We start from the raw sequence: 23,350 nt of genomic DNA on the forward strand, positions 1-23,350 counted from the left end.
ACTAGAAAGCCAAGTATGTCCTCAAGGTCATACAATGGGCCTTTCTCTGAAGGTCTTTCAAGTTCTAAGGACTTTCGCTTTTCTTTTCTTTTCTTTTCTTTTTTTTCCATTTTACTACCAATTCAGTATGGAGGGTGGGGTTCTATCAACCTACCCACTTTAGACTTTTGAAACCAGGACAAGTGTCCTGGCAACACACTCAAAATACCATAGCTACACTTGGACCATTTTTCTAAACCACAGACTTCAATGTCCTACCAAACTCTCTTCAAGGCACCACCATGGCTCACTTGGCAATCTGATCTCTCTGAAACAAGCACATGAACAGCCACAGACGTAGAGGATGAAAGCGGATCCCCCCACTACCTTCCGGTGAATGTGCTGAATAAAAATGCACAGAATACGTGTGAGGCATTGTGCTCAGTGTTGGAGGATTTCACTTACTCCTTATTGTAACTCTAGATTGTAACTCCCATTTTACAGATGGGGATTGAGGCACAGAGAAGCTAAGCAATTTGCCAAAATCCACGCTGCCAGAAAATGGCAGAGACAAGATCCTTAACCCAGTGAATCCGGCTCCAGACACCAACCCCACCACACCCTAGCCCTCTGAACCATGCTAAGTTATCACACCCCCTGCACAATGTACAAACAGTGGCTGAAATACGCATTTAGAGAGAAACCCCCAAAAACAAACCAGCAAAGCCCAGCCCTTCCTCCCTCATCCAAAATGAACAACTGCAACAACAAATCAGTTCAAAATCAAGTTCATAAAATGTTTAAGTGATAAGAGGGGAGTAATGTATAAATTGCTATGCCTTCACCACTGAAGGCCATTTTCCTATATTATCTTGAAATGTTTCCTTATGCCCTAGGCCCATCTTGTGCTTGCAGATGGTTTCTGTTTCTCAATCTCTAAAGCTTTCAGGAATTTATTCCCAGACTTTGAAGCCTGCTCAGTGGCAACCTCCTCTCACTGATGGCCTTTGCTAGTCAAGAAATCTCTTTTCCTGTTGTTTCTTCAAAAACTCTGCCTTTGGAAAGCTTGATGTTTTTAAAGTTATTTAAATCCTTAGGGTGCAGAAGGAAAAACACTCTGAGATTCTCCGGGCACCCCATTTCAGACTTCCAGGGGGGAAAACAGAATGCTGTTTAATCACAATGCTTCTTAGCCTTTTGTCTTCTCAAAATTAGAGTTTAACTCTCTGCTGGTAAGAAGCTGGCTCTGTATGGCTATTACTCTTGATAAGGTTCACTGGACAATTTTTCTCACGTGACACTTACCTAGATGTCTGTCTTAATAGCTGTGGAGGAAATGGCATTTAACAAAAACCTTCCTTTGACAGGCTGGGAACTTCCGTGATTCTAAGACTAGCCCAGTATTTTCTCAAAGAACTTAAATGCCATCTCTTGCATTACATAAGCAACCATGGCGATTGCCATGAGGGTGGCCATGCTGACTTTGCTCAACCTGCTTTTGGGCAAATTCCCATACAGTGTCTCAGAATTCCAAATAGGTATATCTACAAGGAGAGAAGTTAGGAATTAGGATATTTGAGCATCTTTGAGAATGAAATAGCTTATTTCTGACTGCATACACTCACAGCCCTCAGGTCTTGATTTATCAGCATGGAACAAAAACACAGCTCAATATACAGAAATTAGTTACTGATGTCAATCACAGCAAATGCGTTGAAATACAGACGGAGAGGTCCAGAAGGCCCTAATAGCCAGCCATAGTATTTATGCACTTTTTACACGTGTGATCCTAATTATGGTCTGAAAACAGGAATAATTATCCCAGTTTTACAACTGAAGAAAGTAAAATCCAGAGAGGTTTGAAATCATGTGTGCAAAGCAGCCGAGCCAAGGCCTGAAGACTTTCCAAGTCCAGTTCTCTCCACTACACCCCAGGAAAACCCCCCCAAAAAATCTCCCCAAAACACACCAAGTGTACCCTTTAAAAAAAATTCTGACCATTCCAACCTCAAAGTTATTTCCTGATATGTATTCACCATAATTAAACCAAAGAGTAAAAGTTGCATCGGGTTACTGCTAAATCTTAAGAATAAATGGAAAGGATTCAATGAGTTGAGAGAACTTGATAAAATGAAGATTCCACACAATTTTCCCAAGAACTTCAACTTGTTTACATACGCAGTTTTTCCTCAGCTGTTACCTGGTTTTTAGTTTAACAGCTAAGACAATCATCAAGATGTTAATCTTTTGATTAAAAAGGTATAAAATGAGGTTAAAAACTACATATAAAACAAAAGCCTAAGCAAACCAAAACATTTCTTTGTACACAATCAGATACCAGAGGCAATAGCTTTTGACAAATAATGGTTGACAGGCTTTTTTTTTTTTTTTTTTGGATATTTTTTAAAGCAAGAATTTAAGATATCACAAAAATAAGACAAAACAATTTTATAAATCCTTTATTTAGAAAGCATTGTTATTACAACTTTTAAAGTTCAGTCGTGCTTAATGTGAGTTTTTAAGCCTTTAAATGAACATCTTAAGATGTTCAATGCAAACCATTTGTTTTAGGGGTATACTGAGAGAAACTGAAAATGAGCTTTCTTAGTAGACTAGCTAGTCTCTCTCTCTTTTACGTACAGATTTAAAATTTATTATTTTTCAAAGACCAGTATGAACCACTATAAATATTCTATAAAAACCTGTTTACTTTCATATCATTAATAAGGTTTTATTTTATAGCCTGTGTATACATATGCACACATATACACACACGGCATCCTAATTGCCTTAAAAATGGTTTTGGGTTATATAAATTTTGTAAAACTAGAATGAAAAACAAAGACATCTATTTCACAGAGATCAAATCTCCAAATGTTTAAGTTTTTCATATTCCACTTATCCTGAGCATGGACTGAAAATGATTTAAAATTGTTCTTAATATGAATTTTAAGCACACACAAGGAAACAAGAAATCACACTCTACATTATAACATGGTTTGTTCTGGTAAATCCAGGAAGATTATAAAGACTAAAGATGCCTCTGAGGATGGGGCACCAAAACCCTTTGACCTGAGCTCTTCTATTGGATGTTTTTGATGAGAGTGATCTGGGGGGGGGGGGGGGGGGGGGCCAGGGGGTGGGTGGAGGGGACAGCATTCTCTTGCACTTGCCACAGTGAAAGCATGAGCACCAGCTAAGGACAAAAATGCCACTGTCCACATAGTCACTACTGGTGCATTTTTTTCAAAAGGCCCAGTTAGCTTCCTTTCTCCACCTGCTAAAGCTTGGCAAAAAAAAAAACTAGCTAAAAAAAAATAAGGTAGCATCTTTTTTTTTTTTTTAATTCCATTTAAAAATTATCTTGCTCAAAAACCTGAGACTCATTGAATTTGGGGTAAAATTGGTATATATTTGTTATTGAATTTGGTCTATATTCCAACTCAGCTCTCCATCAAAAACACAACCTACAGGAAAATAAAACAGGAAAAAACTACATATAGCCCCCTAAACCATAATAAATCACTCAATGCTAAGGAATAAGGGAGGGTGACAGGCAGCTACCCCATCAATGCCCCTTAGTCAAATGACCTGATGTAAAAAGTTCACATTTTTATTAAAAGGAACAAAAGAGATGATTTCCATGTTCCTGCCACGTGTCGTCCTACTGGGGTGTACTGAGAATACTTAAGCATAAAATTATTTTAAATGTATGTACTATTATAAAAATATTCTATTTAGCTCCTATTTTGCATACATAGTGTCTCCTTTTTGGATGGTAAAACAAAGTAGCCCAAAAAGAAATCTAAAAGCCATAACCTGGGTAACACATTATTGGAAAGGAAATCAGTCATCCAAGATAAATGTGTGTGTATGTGTGTGTGTGTGTGTATATACATATATATATATATATATATGTATATACACACACCCCCACACACACACAAAAGGGAAGTGTCATGAACTTAACTGTATTCACCCCAGGAACCCCAGACTGCCTTCTTCCTCCCCCATGAGTGGATTTCCATTTCCATGGGATTTGCTGGGACTCCTAATGAAACAATGAGGTAGGAATCAAGAGAAAAATGAGTTAGGATCCTGACAACGTAACCATTTTCTTTGCTCTGGGTTTTGTAGGCCATCTTGTTCCTATAAACGCCAAGATGTCTCAATTTTTTCCCAAGTGGTGACACTAGAGGCAATACTCCCTGTCCGTTTTGAGACCTATGTCCCTTAATCAAATGATCAACAGCTAAAATCTGTTTAACAATTAATAGATGAAAATGAAGAGTTACCATCACTGCAGTACGATGTGTTAGAGGGAAAAGAACAATGGACAGTAGTAGAAAGGCAAATAACTGTTCAGTTCAGTAATATTTAATTTACAATTTGCTCTCATTGTAAAAGCTAATCTTATTATTATTATTTTTTGTCAATTGAAATCACTAAGAAAGCAAAAGATGAGAGACAGCTTGATAAATAAGAAACATACACCCGGCGGAGGGTGGTTTGGGGGGTGGGGGCGGGCTGGAGGGAACTGTCATTTGCGCCCAAGGGTTTCATGCAACATTTAGGGCAAACGCCTTTGTTCCTCGGCCTTGGAAAGGAGTGAGTGGGTGGGTGGGTGATGGAGAGAGATCAGACCCGGCCGCCCGGGCCCTCCACACCCTGCTCTGCGGCGCATGCGCGAGGCCAAGACAAAGGAATAGGTAATTACAGTCCCGATTCATTCATTTTGCCCGCAGTACTGGGGATCTGTTAGCCTTGGCTGTAATCCCACGGGGGGAGGAGAGGGGGGGTGTTGGTCCACACCCCTACAGTAAGAAGACCACCTCGAAGCTACTGTTTGATTTTAACCCGCCATACATGTGCTACTGGCCTCGCAGGAAACCGAGGTGTGTCAATCCTGCTCAAGGTACTAAAAGAGGTACCCGTGTGCGCCGTGCTAATTTCGGCGGGGTGAAAATTACACAAGCAAAAGCTGTCCACGGGGTTCGTTTCAAGGCGGAAATACCTCCGGGAAAGCAGATAAGGAGCCCAGCCAGGCGTTCGATGAATATTCATGAAAAGAATGCGGTTTGTAGCCGCGCATTGTGTGGACGATAGGATCCAGGGACTCTGAAATTTACATTTCGGGGTTGGGGCGGTGGGGTGGGGGACTGGAACCGAGCGTCGGGTTTCGGAGTTAGTGCTTTAGGCAAAACCTGCTAACCCCCAACCAAATCTTCGCTCGCAGAAGGGCTGGGCCATCAGGGGCCGCGCGCTGTCACGTTCAAGCTCACACCCTCCTGGCGGGGGCCGCGGTTGGAGGCTCCCAGTGCATCCTCTGAACCGAAGTCTCCAAAAAAAATAAAATGCTCAGAGGTGGCCCACAGGTTAGTGGGAAGGCAATTCGGCCACGTCCGAGGCTGAGGCTTTGGATCAGCTCAGATGTGCTTCTGGAGGCACGTTGTCGTGTGAACCTCGCATTCCTTGGCCACCCCGAGCCATGAGTCCCACGAGCCAAGGAAACACATTTGCTAAACCAAAAGGCCACCTCCTTCCTCTGATCAGACCAGATTCCCCATGTTCCCTCTCCCCTTCCTCCCGCCCCACCCCACCCTCACCCTCCATCTTTGGCCGCTGCGCCCTCGCACCCAGCGCCTTCCGGCCGGCAGTGGAGGGTCCGGATGACAGATGGCACTCCCTTCGGCCCCACGAAACTGTCTCTTCGGGACTCAGTGCGCTTCAAGCGTTTCTCCTTCGGCAATTTGCTCAACCACCCCCACAAAAAAAACTCGGTTTATCAGCCTGCCCCCCCCGCCTCGATCCTTCCCACCCTGCGAGTAGCTGAAGCCACCCACCTCGGGGGCCCCCCATCACCCCAGATCCCCGAAGTGCGACGGAGCCCTCGTGGAGGGACCCCCACGCCCTGCGCCGTCTAATCGGGCCCTGCGCCGCCACCCGCCCACCCCCGCCTGGCTGCGGCGCAGAGAGAAGCAAGGGCCTGGGGAGCGGGGCGCTGTTCGGCGGGTGAGCCGAGGCCCCCCGGGCTGCCGGCGCCGCGGGTCCGCGCCTTCTTACCCGCTCTGGGTGCCTGCGCCGCCCCTGGGTGAACGCGGTGCCGCCGAGGGGCCCGGGTCGCTGGCGTCGTCCGGCCGGGGGTCTGGCCGCTGGCCGAGGCTCTCTCCGGCTCGACGGCGGAGCCCGGGGCGAGGAGCGAGCTGGAGCGCTGCCGCCGCCGCCGTCGCCGCTGCCGCTACTGCCGCCGCCGCCGCCGCCGCCGCCGCTTTCTGGCGCTCGCGCTCCCCCTCCCCTTCCTGCCCAGCGCCCTCCCCCGCCGCGAGCGCCCGCCCAGCCTCCCTCCTCCCGGGCCCCGCCCGCCGCCTCCCCTCCCCCCGCCCTGCCCGCCCCCTCCCCATCCCGGGGCCGCGCCCGCCCGCCTCCCCTCCCCCTCCCCGGTGCGCCGCCCGCCTCCCCTCACCCCCCTCCACCCCGGGGCCCCTCCTGCTTTCTTCCTCTGCCCCCACACGGGCTTCCCGCTCGCTCCCCCTCCCCTCCCCCCCACTCGGTTTTGGAGTCCCCCCGCCCTGCCGGGGGCTGTCCGTGGGTCTCTCCCCCCGCCCCCCTTCTTTCCCCTTTGGAGCGGTTGGATAAGAAGTGCTCGAGCTCTCGCTCAGACTTAAGGGGCTGATTCGAGGTGATGAATGACGCCCCCTGCCACCTGCTACCCTTCTCAGCACCCCAATCCCGAACGCTTTTGACGTCGGCTGAGATTCCTATAGCCCCTCTGGCAGTGAGGCTGGGGCTGACCCGGTGACTCCCCCTCAGCCCATCAGGACAGACGTCCGCGGGGTCGATAGTGACCTCCAACAGCAGGCACGTCTGGGAGGCGCCCCGCGGACGAGGCGCGCTGGGCAGGCGGCGACTTCCAACAGGCGCCACCGCTAAGGTCCAGCTGGCGAGGCGGGCGGCGTCGCCCTGCGAGGATGCTCGGGACTTGGGAGAGGAAGGAGGGAAGACGAGAGCCCGAGGAAAGGAGCTGTCGGGGGTTTTGCGTGTGTTTCCTTTCTTCCTTTTTTTTAACTTTTTTATGTCTGTGTTTTAATGGAAGCCACCAGTTCTCGGGAAGACTGGGTCAGCCGAGGCGACCCACAGAAGCGCACAAGCCAAAGCCGGAGCCAACTACGGTGTGTCACGGAGTCCCAGGGGCTGCCACTTTGTTTAACACCGGGACACAAAATAACCACCGGGGGCGGGAGATCTGCTCACCTTGCTTATCTGTCGACAAGAAGCAAATGCAAAAGATAACACAACATGACATCGCTTACAACGGTAACTCTTTCATTAGACAAAAGCCAGTTTTACCTTCCCACGAAGCCCGTCTGAACCTTTGGAACTTTCATTTGCGGCATGTTGGCGCCCTCTGGCTGTGTGTCTTGATGGCTTTCACGCTCGCCTACATCCCAGCAAAGAGAAAAGGACTGGGTTGCAGGTTTTCCTCCTGGGTGGATCTGCATTCCTGACCTGGGCGTCTATTCGACTCAGGGGCAGAATTGTCTTCCAAATTCTGGGTGACAAAATGTAATCATATACAGGGAGGAAGTCGCCAAAGGCAAGTGCATCCACATTTAACTGGAGAAAGGTAAGTCTATTTTCAATTAAACGGGGAGCGTGAAAGGGGCGGGGGGCGGTATCCAAACTTAACTGCATTTAAATTAAGCGGGGTGGTAGTGTCAACCCAGTGCTATGTCAGAGATTTTGCAGTGGAAACACTCGTGTACCCAACTGAACGGAAATTTACAGTTGACGGGCCGCCACACCAAGTCAGATGAACGCATGCAAGCTGGAAGTGCTCACATTTTAACCAGAGGGCTGTAAGAAGGAAGTTTGTTTTTTTCATTTTTTTTCTTTTCTCTTTTAGTCATTTAAATGACATAACAAGTAAATGTGGCACAAGAGCAGAGAAGCAAATTGCCTCCAAAGCATTTCATTTATTTGAACATAAATATTTTTTTCATAATTTATTATGTTCAATATGTGCCCCTAATTCCAGCCTACCATCTATGAGGCCAGACACAAGGTTTCTCAACCTCCTGTTTGGGGCTGATAATTTTGTTGGTAGTAGGGGCCGTCCTGTGCACTGCGGGATGTTTGGCATCATTGCTGGCCTCTACCCACTTGTTACCAGTAACACACTCATACACACACACACACACACACTCCACCAGTTGCAACAAACAAAAATGTCTCCAGATGTTGCCAAATGTCCCCTGGGAGGCAAAAATCACTCCAGGTCTTAAATGACTGGGCTATAAAATTTTAAACCATTGTGAGCAAGTCTCTAAGTTTTTACCCTATCGAATTAGATAAACGTTTGCAATTGAGTCTATTTGTTAGGGCTTCAAAGCAGTTATTTTATTTAGTATTCAGTTTTTAGTCCTATGATCTTCCAGGCATGTAAATCGTCTTAAAATTATAAATATGCGACCCTGTCGTGTTTGCATGATAAAGCTCTGGATGGTATGTTCTGTTTTTCTCTTTTTCCAATTTAAAAAAAGACATCATAAAAATTAATGTTCAGTACCTTCAGTGCTTCTGGCTAAATATTCCTGGTGGAGAAAACAAGGCTTTCGAAGGTGTGATTGGAATACAGATCATGGTTACCATGGAAACAGGAGGCAAACACTAATACCAATAAGACTGCGGATCTCCTCGATTTTGTCTTCCATGAGATTTAGTTGTTCTCCAAAAAGATTTTTTTTGAGACATTCTTTAATTAAATAATGATGTAACTAGCTGATCGTGCTATTAACCTGAAGAATGGAAGCTTTTCTAGAATTTATAGACACATACCAAATGGTAGCCGAAATGGTACATCTCAATACATTAGTATGTAAAGCACCATTTGGTGATGTTTTTAGTCATTCATCTAACATCTTAAGTTGTTAAGGTGTGTGCTCTAGAATGAACATTTTGAAACACACACTTAGGGAATTAATGAATGAACATTTGAAGCTGTGGAGTTTAAAAAATCGTTGACATTAACCGTCGTGGGCGTCACTCACTGTTCAGATTAGAGACAAATGGACTTGGGAGCATATGTTAAAGGTGTAATGTATGACAAATTTAATTACCCTTCAGCATTATACTCATGAAAATAAAAACTGTTTTATCCTCCAAATGAAATATGTTTTTAATAAACAAAGCAGGACTTCCTGGGTTGTAAAATGAATGCCATTGTCATTTTCAATTGCTTGCATAATTTGTGTCAGTGAGTCAGTCATAGCCTGCATTATGAAAATATTTATCAAAAGGATAAAATATTCGGTGACTACTGATTTTTGCTAACATATTTGTCATAGAATTGCTCGCTATAAAATGAACTCATCTTCACCTAAATTACTAGTCAGCGTGCAAAACTTCAGTGTGTGTGCACCTTTTCCAATCATATCTGTTGTGTCAATCGAAGGGTCTGCAGTATTTATATAGGTCTCCAAATCTCACCCCCAAACCTCGCTCCCCTCTCTGTACCTCCCACATCCACCACCAAGGCCTGGCGTATTCCACAGTTTCCCCTCCTTTCCTCCTAAATAGTTAAAAGAGGATTAAAATCCCAAATAAAAGATATAGCCCAACATAAATGAAGCTAAAGCACGATATGGCCCTGTCACCTGTGTTAACCCAGCCACCTTTACGTGACATCTGTTTTACTAACTCCTATGCAAGGACACTAAATTAACCCAAACCCTCAAAGATCCACATAGAAAATTTGATAAATTCAGCTCTGCTGGCAAGTATTGGCTGGGGGACCTAATTGCTGTAATTTCTTCGTAAGATCTCATCTATAAATTGCAAATTCAAGCCCAGACGGCCAATATTATATAAGAAAGTATAGCTTCCCCCTGCCCTTAAGACCATTTATGATTTTTTAACCAAAGGAAAATATTGAAATCTGTATAGTACTTACTCCATCTTTCTCCCTCCCTACACTCCCTCCCCCCACCCCCACCCCCATCCTTACAAACTCTCCCTACACACAGCCAAGTGGAAGGACTTCCTCTATTTCAATCAGCAGCTCTCCAACAGGGGCTCTCTTGCTCCCCAGAAGACAATGGCTACTTTGGAAGCATTTGGGGGGAGTCCGAGGGAGAATATTGCTACTGGCATCTAGTGAGCGAAGTTCAGAGTTGCTGCTAAACCGTCTTACAATGCGCACAGAACAGCCCCACAACCGGCGATTATTCAGTTAAAGTGTCAATAACGATGAGGTTGAGAAACCTTGATTTATAAGAGCACAAAGCTGGACATGACCCGATTTTTGGTAAGAGCACATGTTCCAAGGGAACTGCCCCTCGCTGGGGTTCGGGGTGTCTTTAGCAGGCAGAAGTTTGGAGGTTCAAAGCTTTAGCAGAGCCTCTCCTTTGAGCAGGGGCCAGCAGTGCACCCCGAGCCCTTCCCTGACCCCTTCCTTGACTGTAGCACCCGTCGAGGAGGTCACCTCAAGAGCGATGCTGAAGAACAACGCGGGGGATTTTGAGCTCCACTCTGTCACTGCCCGCTGAGTAATTGGAGAACAGCTGAAGTTCGCTTCCCTATGTCAGTTTCCTCTTACATACTGTAAATGAAGAGCTGGGAAATCTGAACAGACACGTGTGGACTGGGAAGCCTCGCGCTTGAAACGGAAGGAGCGGCCAGGCCTTGACACCGGGCCAAGAACTTTTTGCTCAAGATAAAAGGTGGATTAAAAAATAAATAAAAAATCTTATATTCTACATGAATAGTGTGCTCATTGCCAACTCCCTTCTTCCTGTCACAGCCCCGGAATTTTCCCCACCTCGACTTTCATTCTCAAAGTACTTTTTCTGTTCACCAACATTTTCTATCAGGATAACACACAAAACCAATGATTGAAGGGTGTTTGCCCCACTAAACAAGCAAGGGTTTTTTCTAGGCAGTGATTACCTGTTTCTACAGACACGGGGTGGGGCGGGGGATTAAAGCAGAGGGATCTCTGCTTGGGAAAACATTCCTTAATTCTTTGGCTGCCCTTCCTCCATAATCACCCATTAAATCCTTCAAAGAACAGTTTACTTACAATGGCATAAAGAATGCTGTAGAACAATTATTCACGTGGTTCTACTTCTGAATAAATAAGACTGTAGAAGTTCCACTATTAGCGCAAGCCTTAAGTCTCACACCATTCCTTGTCACCACATGCTCCTACTCTATATCAGCCCCTACTGGTAGTTTTAATATTTTTACTTGAATGCAAGAAATGGTGCCCAAAATAGATTGGTAAGTGCACCAGCAAGTCGTCAGCCAGAATGCAGAGAATGCACATTTTTGCTACAAGTTAAGGCATGTCATTTTCCCTACTTCTCCAAGTGCAAATGCTGTCCGAATTCCGACATCTACCTAATTCTGCTCTTTGGAGGAACTATGTAAGACTTGCCAACAGATGCCATAACCCAGTTGCGTCGCAAGCCCAGGGATCTCCTACTCAGATAAACTGACCCCAACATCAGAAAGAATGATTTCTCTCCAAATCAAAAAAAAAAAAAAAAAAATTAGTAAGACATGGGAGAGCTAGACTTTAAAATGTATTGAGGAAAAAGTTGGCATAAACAGTCGAGGATCTCTAAAAACAAAAAACAACAAACAAACAAAATAAGCCATTGTGTCAGTAGTTGTAATGGGAACAGAATGCCGTCTGTGAAAATGAGATCGCCTGTCACAGTGATGAGCCAGGGTATCTGACACAACGAGAAATTCACAGTTCTCATCTTAAAGAATCTGTGTTCCTGGTAGACTTGGAACAATGACCAAAAAAGGCATTTTCATTGTCATTTGCTCAAAATCAAACAGAAGGAAAGGTGTCAAAAACAACCTCTTAGGTGCCTACCGCAAGCCGCTGAACAGTATGTGTGGTCTTGCCCATTATGTTCTAAAGAAATCCATGGGAAACCGTCTGCAGGATTTTAGACCCAACCGCCACCAGCCGCTCTCGCTGAGAACTGGCGTCATTTCAGAGGTGGGGTGGAGGGCTGCTCAGCTTTCTACCGCCACGTGATAAAGTTCCACGTTGGAAGAATGTCTTTGTGGTGACCGTTCATGACCTTGGGAAGAATACATGATTGTGTGCGTCGCTCAGGAGACCTGTTTGGGCTGCGCGAGCACCGCCTGGAGACTGACAGCCTTCTCATCAGCCTTCCGTGCGCTCTGTCTGAGCTCCGCACCTCTGCTTCTTGCATCTTCCCGCTTCCTCATCTTTAAATCAGTGGCTCGGTTTGGATGAAGACTGTGGCCCCGGCCCCGGCACCCCTTTTGGCTTCCGGCCCAGGTCTCCAGGATGCCCCACAGCACTCCACTTCTAAATGCAGAGGACCTCCCCACACCCTCGGCTTCTGCGATGATTGCAGGAGCAAGAAGATTTTAGCTTATAGCTAGACCCCACGACGTGATCCGTACATGAACTTCCTGTTGGCATCGGTGGACCCATAGCCAGCATCAAGTTCCGTTTTCCGTATCACATTGGCTTTCGTGTCTTTCTCAGTTCATCTGAATGAACTTCCGGCACACAGCCTTGCAGCCAAATCAAAACCACTTGCGCATTTTATCTTCTGGCGAAGGCCAATTATCACCCGATCCATTTTTTTTTTTTTTTTTACTTCTAATAATGCTGCTGTGACAGCTTTAAACACACAGTTTTCATCTTGTAAAATATTTCCTCAGTTTAAGTTCCTAGCAATGGGATCCATCAATCATCACAGTGCTGATTGGTATGGCTTTTGCCCGGCAATGAGGTTTAAAATTTCTGCCTAACCAAAAGAATTTAAGAGAACCCGTGTCCCCCGAGCTTAGACAGCGGCACATTTCACAACCTTCCACAGATACAAAATGGTTTTTGAGTTGCGTGTATTTAATTACCGACAAGATTAGACTTTGTTTTTTTACAATATTGATCCGCCGTTTAGGTTTTGTCCGAGAAAATTAATTCCATTCTCACAGAGCGGTTCTCTTTGATTTCTCCAGCAGAATAAGATGAAGGGAGACAGTGCATCTCGGTGGTTGAGTTGACAAGCTTGACTTTCAGGTAGCAGTTGGTTTCATATCCTAACTTTGCCTCTACTTTCTAGCTTTTTGGGTTTAAATGCAATTCCTCCCACCTTTTAGCCTTAGTCTTTTTCATCTCGAAAATGGAGAACTTTCAACTTCACTAGGTTGTTTGAAGGATTATATAAGAAAATATATTTTAAAGCCCTTAGCCAGTTCATCAAACACACTCAGAAACTGTATCCTAAAGAACCTGATTTTAAAGCACCGCCAGTAGGCTCATTAAGGAAGAGGTAATATAAGAGTTAAGTACTGAATCGGGGAGCATGGCAGGACACAGACAACTGTAAGGGGCAACCTGAAGCATGTCACGATATTTGTACAAGGAGTTTAGTTCTAAGCTTCCTGGCAGCCAAGAGAAAAAAAAAATTAAATGCTATGGACACTTTTACTAATTTCTCTAATAAAGAGCAAATATTTCTAATATGTCGAGAGGGACAAATCTTCTTCGTAATCAACTTTAAGAGGAATGTGTTGCTATGTCTCTTTATATAAAGTGTACTGAATTCTATAAAGGACAATTCTCAATCATGATTTTTACTGGAGATAGAGAGTTTTTCTCATTTGGTATATGAACCTGCAAACTGCAGAAACCATCGTATTATAATTCTGCTAATGCATTTTTATAAAAAGGTAAAAATAATGTGGTCCAGACAGGTTGGAGCACATACGAAGATTCTCCACAGATGGAGAGTGAAGGAAAGAAGCAAGAAGCCTCCTTGGATTTAGGCAAGCAAAAGCAACGAGATCTGTTTAAAAATACATGTCCACCCCACCTGCTTGGAGTCTCAAGCAGAAGTTTTCATCCTAGAGACTCCAGACGCCCAGGAGACTTCAGGACGGCCATCAGGCAGTTCCCTCCTCTCCCTTAGCTTCTCTCACTAAACACCAGACATTCTGGTGTGCACTTTAAACAAATACTGCAGTGCAAAAAGACGTGGACTTCTCAGGTATGTATTGACAGGAATATAATAAGAAATATTTGTATGTTAAGTTTTTCTTCTTTGAAACTTAAGTTGTGTTTTGGTGAAGGAGGTCCCCCATTTCTGCCTACCAGGGTGCCGTGGGAGTCTGGCAATGGCCACCCCACATCTTCTTGGCAGCTGCTTAACATCCGCTCAGGGGGTCTGCTCATTGCCGACTAGAAGCCCCAGAGGCCGGAAGCACCCGGGGTGGAAGAGGCCACCTGAGCCAGGAAGATTTCCAAGGGCGGCTGCTCCCTATCAACCCGCTGGATGGGCTCACAGGTGCCTTACGTGGCTCCTGGGAACGCGCTCTGGGAGGAAAGGTGTCGGGCCTGATGTCAGCTGAGCAGAGCGCCCTTCCAGGGTGGGGCACGCTGAAGAACCGGCTGGGGAGGAGAAGCAGGGGACGCGAGCCTTCCTCCGAGGGCTGAGAAAAACAGGGCTGCCCTCATAGACCCGTGTAACTACTGACAGACATGTTTAAAAATACCGTTAACGGCATAAATCGGTCTTTACACTCTCTTAAAGTCGTTTTTTACTGATTATTTCGAAGGTAGTGATACTTCTTTAAAGAGAAATTCAAAACTAAGGTTAAGCATAGAGTCCATGCCTTCAAAAACATACACTCTAATGGAGGAGCTTATCATTTAGAAGGGTTTCGTAAGCCATGAGATTTCTGTCAGCCTCCGGCAGACTTTGCCAGCGTCTCAGAAAGCAGCCGTAGGCAACATGAAAACGAATAGACGTGCTGCCTTCCAACGGACCTTTATTTCCGAAAACACATGGCAGGTCAGCGCTGGCACAAGAGCGGCAGTTTGCCAACCCCTGACCTAGACCACTAACGATTTCCTCTTGCGAAAATTACCCATCACTACCTTTGGGTTTTTTCCGCTAAGATACACTCTATACGTTCTTTTAAATCTTCAAATTCACTCAGATGTTTCTTCATCCACTCAAGACATTTACGACTGACTGTCTGGCACAGAAGGTGATGAAAATTTTCATCTGATCCCGATTTCCATTGAAAGGGGCTTACGCTGTCTTCTGAGGTTTCTTTTATTTTGATCTCATTCATTTCACACTTATTCTCTCGGTAATTGAAATCTAGCTTGAAAATTTTGTCAGTCTAGTCTGGAGTTACCTCCTCATGGAGAAGCAAAATAGAGGGAAAGAGAGCAAGTGGAATCAGCCCACCAGGAAAGAAGGCAAAATCACACATTTCAGAGGGAAATGAAATATCGAGCATAATAAATACCAGCCCTAGCGCAGAACATTTTCATGAAAGGAACATGTTAGAATGTTCTACAATAAAATACTTTTCCTTCATGACACAAGATATCAGATGAACTCTGGGTAAATAAGTAGATGCAAACCCATTTCTATTTATCTTAGATTATAATTTTGAGTCTGAATTTAACTATCACTGTATCATTAAATGTTGAGGACTGTACAGAAGTTAAGTCTAGTTCAAATCTAAAATGCAGTGGAAACGTTTTGATAGTCTTCCTTTTTAAATTGCTGTTCACATTCAGAGCAGGAGAAAACCGTATGTCCCAGGAATGCATGGCCAGCACGGCCCCTGCACCCAAGGGAACGTATATTATTCAGTCACAGCATTTTCATAGCCAGACAATTCTTTGTGATATTATACCCAAGATGCCGCTACCAATGAGACCTCACTCCAAGATACCATACATGGCATGTAAATGTCATCATCGCCAGTGTAGTCCAATCCTCCTTTTACGAATTGGGAATCCATAAGGTTACAGAATCTTCCCAAATGCTAAGCACGATTCTCAATTTCATGACCTTCCCACCTCTATTTTCCAAATACCAAATTACCTACAGACCAGGGCAGAGCAGGCATTGCCATTATTGCAGTATGAATTCATATACAAACTAAACATATTTATTGAACACCTGCTACATACCAGAAACTATTTCTGAGTACTGGTGATTCAACAATAGACAAGGCCGATGGGGTTCTTGCAGACACGGGGGATAAAAACAAAACTTTTGAGAAGTTATATTGTGATGAGAAGCAGAGAAACACAGCATTAGCTAGAAAGAATTTAGGATTTAGGAAATATTTTCTTTTTTTTTTTTTTTAACGAAAGCCATCACTGGTTCTGTTTTGTCTGTGGTAGACTGTATAATTGAAAACATCCGTTACCTGTGTAGAAGGGGACATGCAAGGGAGAGGAAGCCTGTGAGAATGTAGGAGAAAGAGGGCGTCATCATAGATGCAAAGTACTGGAGTTCTTGATCAGGCAAGAGGAGTCTGGATCCAGAGGACGGAAGAAGGTGAAGAGCTGACCTTTATGGGAGCGGGGATATTTCACTCACATAAGCATATAGTGTTTGAGAAGAAGAGAACACATATAGGTAGGATATTAGGCTAACAGGTCATGACGATGGACCACCTTTCCAAATTTTAACTTATGTGCACAGGTCCTTATGCTATAAGACGTAAGCTGCAGGGATTCTTGCCCATTTTACGCACTGTTGTAAGCTCAGTGCCTAGAACAGTGCTTGGTACACATTAGGCACTCAAAAATATTTATTAAAGGAAAAAGTACAGCAAAGCGCTCATTTTCCAAATAACCACTAGGTGGCAGGCTCGTTCAAGAAAACAGTGTCACTTGGTTGGCTCATTTCTATAGTGAAAAAATGTTAAACCCAGGAAAGTGGTGACTTTTTAATGAAGATTCTAGTAAACTTGAAGACAGATTACAGCCTTGGAGTGTGTATACACTCACTTGTCTTGTGACATGCAAGACCATGCAACCACAAGAAAGGAAATAAAATGTAAAGATTGGCTAAGTACTCATGAGTTTAAGATATGCTTCTGATGATGTAAAAGTATTTCCTTTTCAAAATTCTCTCCCCTTAAAACAATCACATTTAGTGCATCTCAGCTATTTCTCACACTTGGAAAATTTCAGAGTCACACAATGAAAATAAAATACTAGAGAATCCCCAAAGTGAAGCAGGCTCTTCTTTGAGACCACCTGGGCTGCCAGAAACCTACCTTTTACAACCTGGATTTCATTTGCATAAGTAACAGTAGATTAGCCCTTTTGTAAGGCAATCTCTTGGTCTTACTCCTCATAGTATCTTAATGTTGTATATTTCTTTTTTCAACTATGTAACCCCTGCAATAATAACTATAGATTAAAAAAAAATGGCGTACAGAGTTTGATTCTAACATTTCTGCACACTGTGGTGTGTGCGCGCGTGTGTGTGTGTGTGTGTGTGTGTGTGTGTGTGTCACTGTTTTTGTTTTGCCTGTGGTAGACCGTATTACTCAAAATGTCTGTTGCCCCCCCTGGGGAAGGGTACTTCCCCACCCACTGGTAACAAGCTGACCACATGATCTAAGATGCCCCTCCATGAAATAGAATAAAATTTCCTTGACTCGGCGAAGTCGGGAGTGACTGTGTGACTTCTTTTGGCCACCGAATCAAAGAGAAAAGTGATATGTGTCACTTCTGAGCAGAAGTTTTGAGAACCAGCTCATGCTTTGCCATCTCCGTATCCCTTCACCTGAGACTCACGAGGTCTAACTTCTAGGTCTCCAGTTATGCAGTCCCATGATGGACATGTCATGTGCATGAGACATAAACCTGTGTTGCCATTAGCCTCTGAGATCTGGGAGCTGTTTTTTATTGCAGCCTAATTTACCCAGTCTAAGTTCTTTGACATGATATCTTATATGGTGGTAGTGAAAATAAGTGAACTAATACCGAAAATACTCCGCCGCGTGGATGGTATATATCAAACAATGGAAAATGTGCGGTTATTAATGTAATCGATCATTATTCATTCATTCATGTTACCTGCCATATGTATTCGTAACAAAAATTAGGCTTTTCCTGATTTGCATTGCAAGGCGTTGGCATCAGCGAGAGTTTTAAAATGAGATTTAGAGTCTGATAGAGGCTAAGGCGTCTTCTACATGGAAAGCAATGGGAAATGTGGATGATCACGTGCCATCACGTACTAAAGAATATTTACTGAATAATTAGGGTTAATCTCCTGGCGCCGCTAGTCTGCTTCTGCAGCCTCCTTTATTCAGAAGATGCACAGTTCTTTGACTGCCAAGTACAATCAATAAAAACAAATTGCTTAACCGAAAATATTCTAATTTTTGTATTCCATTCCATTAAGTAATTCTAATTCGCTAACTTACGATAATGAATTCTTGGCGTCGGGGAAAAGGAAGTGTTCGCTCCTCGGGTACAGCAACAAAGCAAAGTCTGTCTGGTGCCAAATTCGAATTACTGTTTCAGCAAGAATGCATTGTAATGTCCCAAAGAACGTAAACTTCCTTTGAAACTGGTGACAATTTAGTGTCCTCAGTACAGTTTTGAATTTTTGCCCGCTACCAGCCAACTTCCTGAGTGATGCAGATTCTGACCTTAGTTCCTGCTGATTCTTTCAACCTGGATCGAGCGTCAGGTTTTATGCCCCGTCAGACAATTCACAACGATACTTCTTTGATCGGCCCCTTTAATAAAGAGGAAAGTGCTTCTAAACTGTAATTCTTTCCCAGGAGGGTGTGAAAGCTAGTTTGCCCTGCAGAACCTTCGAAGATCCAGGACTTAGAGGCAGGAGGGCAGTGCAGGGACCGGGGGACAGGCCAAAAGTTTCTGAAAAGAAACAAACGAAGGAAATGAAAACAGACTCACAGACAGAGAGAACAAAGTGGCGACCGCCAGAGGGCAGGGGGGTTGGGGGTCTGGTGAAAAAGGCGAAGGGACGAAGAAGTACAAATTAGCGGTCACAAACTAGTCATGCGGATGTGGGATACAGCACAGGATGTACAGCCAGTACTGTTGTAATGTCTGTGTGAAGTGCCAGACCAATCAGGGCATCGCTTCATAAATTATATAAATGTCTAACCATTGTACTGTATACCTGAAACTAATCTAAAATATTTTTTAAAAAGAAAGTGTCTGTGTAGAATAAATGCACCCCCAGATTCTCACCCAGTCATTCAACAGAGGCAACCACCTCTCTGCTCCCTGCCCCCCACCGTTGGCTGAAAACGAGCCCTCCAGAAGCCCACTCTGGGAGGCGCCAGTCTAACTGCTACTGATGAGCACAGAGACGGGGAGGCACAGACTCAAATATCAGGGAGTTAGCTGAAGGTCAGCCGAATGCTAGTAGACTACCCAGGAACCTGATGCCAAAAAGTCACAGCGAGGAATTTCCCCCCCCTCACAAGACTGGGGGCTTCTCTGGAGAAACAGGTCCCTAGTGAACTGGTCGGTTGGCCCCCAAGCCAAATTTTAGTGTGGCTCTTATTGTCAAGCCCATTTGTCCACTGCTCTGCTCACACAGAGAGAGCTTGCAAATTGCTTTCAAGCATCTAAGTCCCAATTATAAAAGGACAATGGAGGATTATTGGGTATTTAAGAAAACTTGCAACACAACTATAAAGAGACTGTTAGGCGGGACTCCAGAAGAAATAGAGACGGTGCAAGAAATGGGTGTGTGTGTGTGTGTGTGTGTGTGTGTGTGTGCACCCTCAGAGCTATTAGAGAGAGTTATTCATAAAATAAGAACAGGAAGATAGATATGAAACAAGCATCAAGAGCAAGAGAGATTCCTTGAGAATTAAAAGTAGGATAACCAAGATGAAAATTTCAGTAGAGGGTTAGAGTACAATATGGAATAAATCTTGGAAAGTAAAACAAAAATATCAAAAAGATAGAAAATAGGAGAGAAAAGGAAAGGCAGAGGTCCAAAACAAGAGGTCCAAGATCTCTAGAATTCCAGAAAGAGAACAGAAGGGAAGAAACTATCAGAGATTCCAGAACATTTTCCCCAGAACTGAGGACCCCAAATCTCCAAATTGAAAAGGTACACCGAGTGCCTAGCACAATGAATGAAAAGATCCCAACATTTCAAAATAACCAGAGATAAAGAGAAGATGCGAGAATCTTTCAGAGAGGAAACATACAAATGGAATGAGAAACAGGCGCAGAAATGCCGAAAGAGGATAAAACTTTTAAAAGTTCTCAAGGAAATATGTTCTTAATCCAAGATTTTATACCCAGTTAACCTCTGCACCAAAAGTGAAGTTAGAATCGACATTTTCAGAGTTTAAAGTCATCAGAATGAGAGTTCAAACCAAGGAGGAGCAGGACACGGGAACCAAAAATCAGGATGTCCGACACAGAAGAACGCCAAAGGGAAGTCACAAGATCACAGTGCCACCAATTCAGACAACAGCTGGTCCTGGTTAGGGCAAGTGAAGGGAGTCTGTGGGCGAAGGTCTCCCAGCAGAACCCGAACCCGAAGATTATATGGTGCGTCTGAGAACGTGGAAAATAATACTGACGAACGCTGTGCAGTGTCGTGAGAACATTTAGAAATAAAATGTGCTGATAGCTTCGGAGCCCGTAAAACAAGTGAGAAAATGTGGCAACTTCGGGAAAAGCAAAAGTTCGTGAAAAGAAATGAGCTCATCTACTCCAGCTGGCTCAGTGTTAAACCACTTTTAAATAGTAGTCATAATAATGCAAATACTGACTAATAACGGAGCAACAAATTGTGATATACTAAGAAAATGCGAGGATGGAAGGCAAGAGGAGAAGTTGGGAGGAAGAGCCGTCAGAACACCCTATTCCTATAACCCTTAGCAGGAGCTCAGTAGTTGACTTCTGCAAGTGACGATTCAAGGAGTAAAGAATGAGCGGTAAAATTTGGAGGAAATTATCAGGAGAACCAACTAAAAATTGAAAGGGAAGGTGAACAGAAAGATGAGGAAGAGCGAGTAGTAGAGTTTTTTTTATTATAAGCCTTTTCGTACCGATAATGTTTTCAATTGTGTGCACATATTAGTTTCTTCTTCTTCTTTTTTTTTTAATTAAGGAATAATAAAGGACAGGCTCATCATCAAGGAGAAAGCAATCTAGTTGGGAAGGTAAGACACAAGCATGTCATATGGACTATAGTCAATAACAGTGTAATAACCGTAGACTGTGTCAAGTAGTTACTAGACTTACTGGGGTGATCACTGTGTAAGTTATATGAATGTCTAATTACCGTGTTGTACACCTAACATAAAATCGGTTGCGTGCAGGGTCAAAAGAGCTTTGAGGCCACTGCTGTAGGTGACGGGAATGTCAGGAGGTCTGGGGACTGCTGAATGCCATGCCCCCAAATTCTCCTGGACGGAAAAGACTTGTCAGACGTATGAAGTAGGGTCCCACGAAGATGTACCACGGCGCAGGCACGAAGTGATAATGAGCTCGATGAGAGTTCTCTATTAGCCCTTGAATTGAAATGATGGAATAAATTTGAGAAATACTGCAAAGGACCAAGAGAAGAGACAGAGGTGGCTGGTTTAATAGAAGAGGGCATTTGTCACTGCGCTCCCTGCCGAATACAGCTCTCGATACCAGAATGATTAATACTAGCTTTGTGGGTATGTCGTTCCTCGTTCGCTCCTATGTAAGTAAGTGTATATAATTCTGCTTGGAACCCCACGATTATTAAGTTATGAATAACCTCGCTATGTAACCCCTCGATATTTTTAAGGTGCTTTCACACTGACCAGAGGTTTAAGGTGTAAACACGCGAACAATAGTTGGCACTTCTGTGGAGTTGGACATGCTCCCTGTGCTGTTCTAAGAACTTTACACGCGTGACCGCCTTAATCTTCACCAAACGACCCTGTGAGTTGGTACAGTCAATAGACCCATTTTACAGATGAGGAGATCGAGGCTCAGGGAAGATACATAACTTGCCCACAATTCATTGATAAGATTGGGTCCCAACCCAGGGAGCCTAGCTCCAAACCACACGCTTAATGCTATGAAGCATGATTTGTGTCATTGCTCTAAAGCGCCTTCCCATGACACGAATTCCCCTCGAAGATGTCAGACTGTTCGATTCTACAAGTTTTCCAGGCTTTTGCTGCAAAATCTACACAGTAGAAAAAAAGACAATTTATCTTCGGCTGATTAGTAGAGAAACAGAAGCCTTCAATTCTAGAACAGCCTGGAAATGGACAAATGAGAGGCCATGATTAGAATACACGAAACGACTGAGATCGGCGACCTAAAAGGTGCTGATAAAATATCGACAGCTGGGAAATAGAGTTAAATGCGGCCGTAAAGACTGTATACAGCTGAATGAAGCGCTGTATAGGAAAAGCGTTACGCGTAGTCTTAGGATATTAAAGCCTATATTCGTTTCCTGCGGCTACCTCAACGAATGACCACAAATTTGGTGGCTTAAACGACAAAAAATTACTCTCTTTCCCACTCTGGAAACCAGAAGTTCAAAACCAAGGTGTTCGCGGGGCTGCACTCCCTGGAGGCTTAGGTGACAATCCGTCCTTGCCTCTTTCAGCTTCTGGTACAGTCAGCATTTCTCGGCCCGTGGCCTCATCACTTCATCTGCACAGCACCTTCTCTGTGTGTCTCCGCATGGACATCTTTCATAAGGACACTTGTCACTGGATTTAGAGCCCATTAGAATAACCCAGGATGAGCTCCCTATCTCAAAATAACAATATATCTGTGAAGTGAAATATATATATATATATTTATATATGTATTTAAAGTAATATATTAAGGTAAATATACATATAAATTAATATTCGCACGTTCTGGGGATTAGGATGTGGTCGCTTTTGGACGGCTGCCATTCAGCTCACTTCCGAGATATCATCAAAGACAGAGTTAAACAGTCGAAATACACAACTAATTCAAAAGTTAAGAAGACAAAGCAAGGCAAAGTAAAGGATACACAGCAAATACAAATCCGAACAAAGGTATGTAATATACAGACTCTCGAAAGGCACAGAATAGGAGAACCAAAAACTGGGTAAATGGTCAGTGTTAATTAGACATTAGGATACCGTGGCCCATTTGGGAAAACTCTAGTGAAAAGGAAAATAAATATGAAAAAAATCAAACAAATAAATGTGGCCTTTAAATAAAGGATAAAAATTTTGAGCATGGATAAGAGAACGTTTATCCTGGCCCAGCAGGTAACGACTCTTAAGAAAGGCCTCTGCTTTTGGCTTTTCTTCAACTCACAGGGGCGCTAGCAGGTTAAGGGTGCCTCTCAGGGGTTGGGGGTAGGTGTGAGATGCGTGTCCGGAGTCCCCAGCCCAGCCCTCCCCTCATCCCCGCCATCCGAGAGGCGCGACCCGGTTCCAGACAGCAGCGCGGGGCTAAGCGGAGCATGTGCAGTAATGTCAGACACTCCAGAGACACTTTTAGAGCGTCTCTGCTTGTCCTGTGCCTCTTTCAGGTGAATTAGTGACTTTGTAACATGGGGAAAGTCAA

General features: G+C 44.1%; 1 protein-coding gene across 2 annotated transcripts in view; it reads right to left on the reverse strand.

The window, feature by feature from the left end:
- BASP1 (brain abundant membrane attached signal protein 1) overlaps positions 1 to 23,350 on the reverse strand; it is a 70,855-nt gene that overhangs the window by 41,900 nt on the left and 5,605 nt on the right. The window contains exon 1 of one of the 2 annotated variants that reach the window (XM_016124291.2): positions 6,043 to 6,196. The exons of the other annotated variant lie outside the window; for it this stretch is intronic. The gene's annotated coding sequence lies outside the window, so the exon portion shown is untranslated. Of the gene's footprint in view, positions 1 to 6,042; positions 6,197 to 23,350 lie in introns of those variants that run through there. 2 annotated transcript variants of the gene reach the window in all.

The sequence above is a fragment of the Rousettus aegyptiacus genome, unplaced genomic scaffold (genome assembly GCF_014176215.1).
Source record: "Rousettus aegyptiacus isolate mRouAeg1 unplaced genomic scaffold, mRouAeg1.p scaffold_m13_p_8, whole genome shotgun sequence".
NCBI classification, from domain to species: domain Eukaryota; kingdom Metazoa; phylum Chordata; class Mammalia; order Chiroptera; family Pteropodidae; genus Rousettus; species Rousettus aegyptiacus.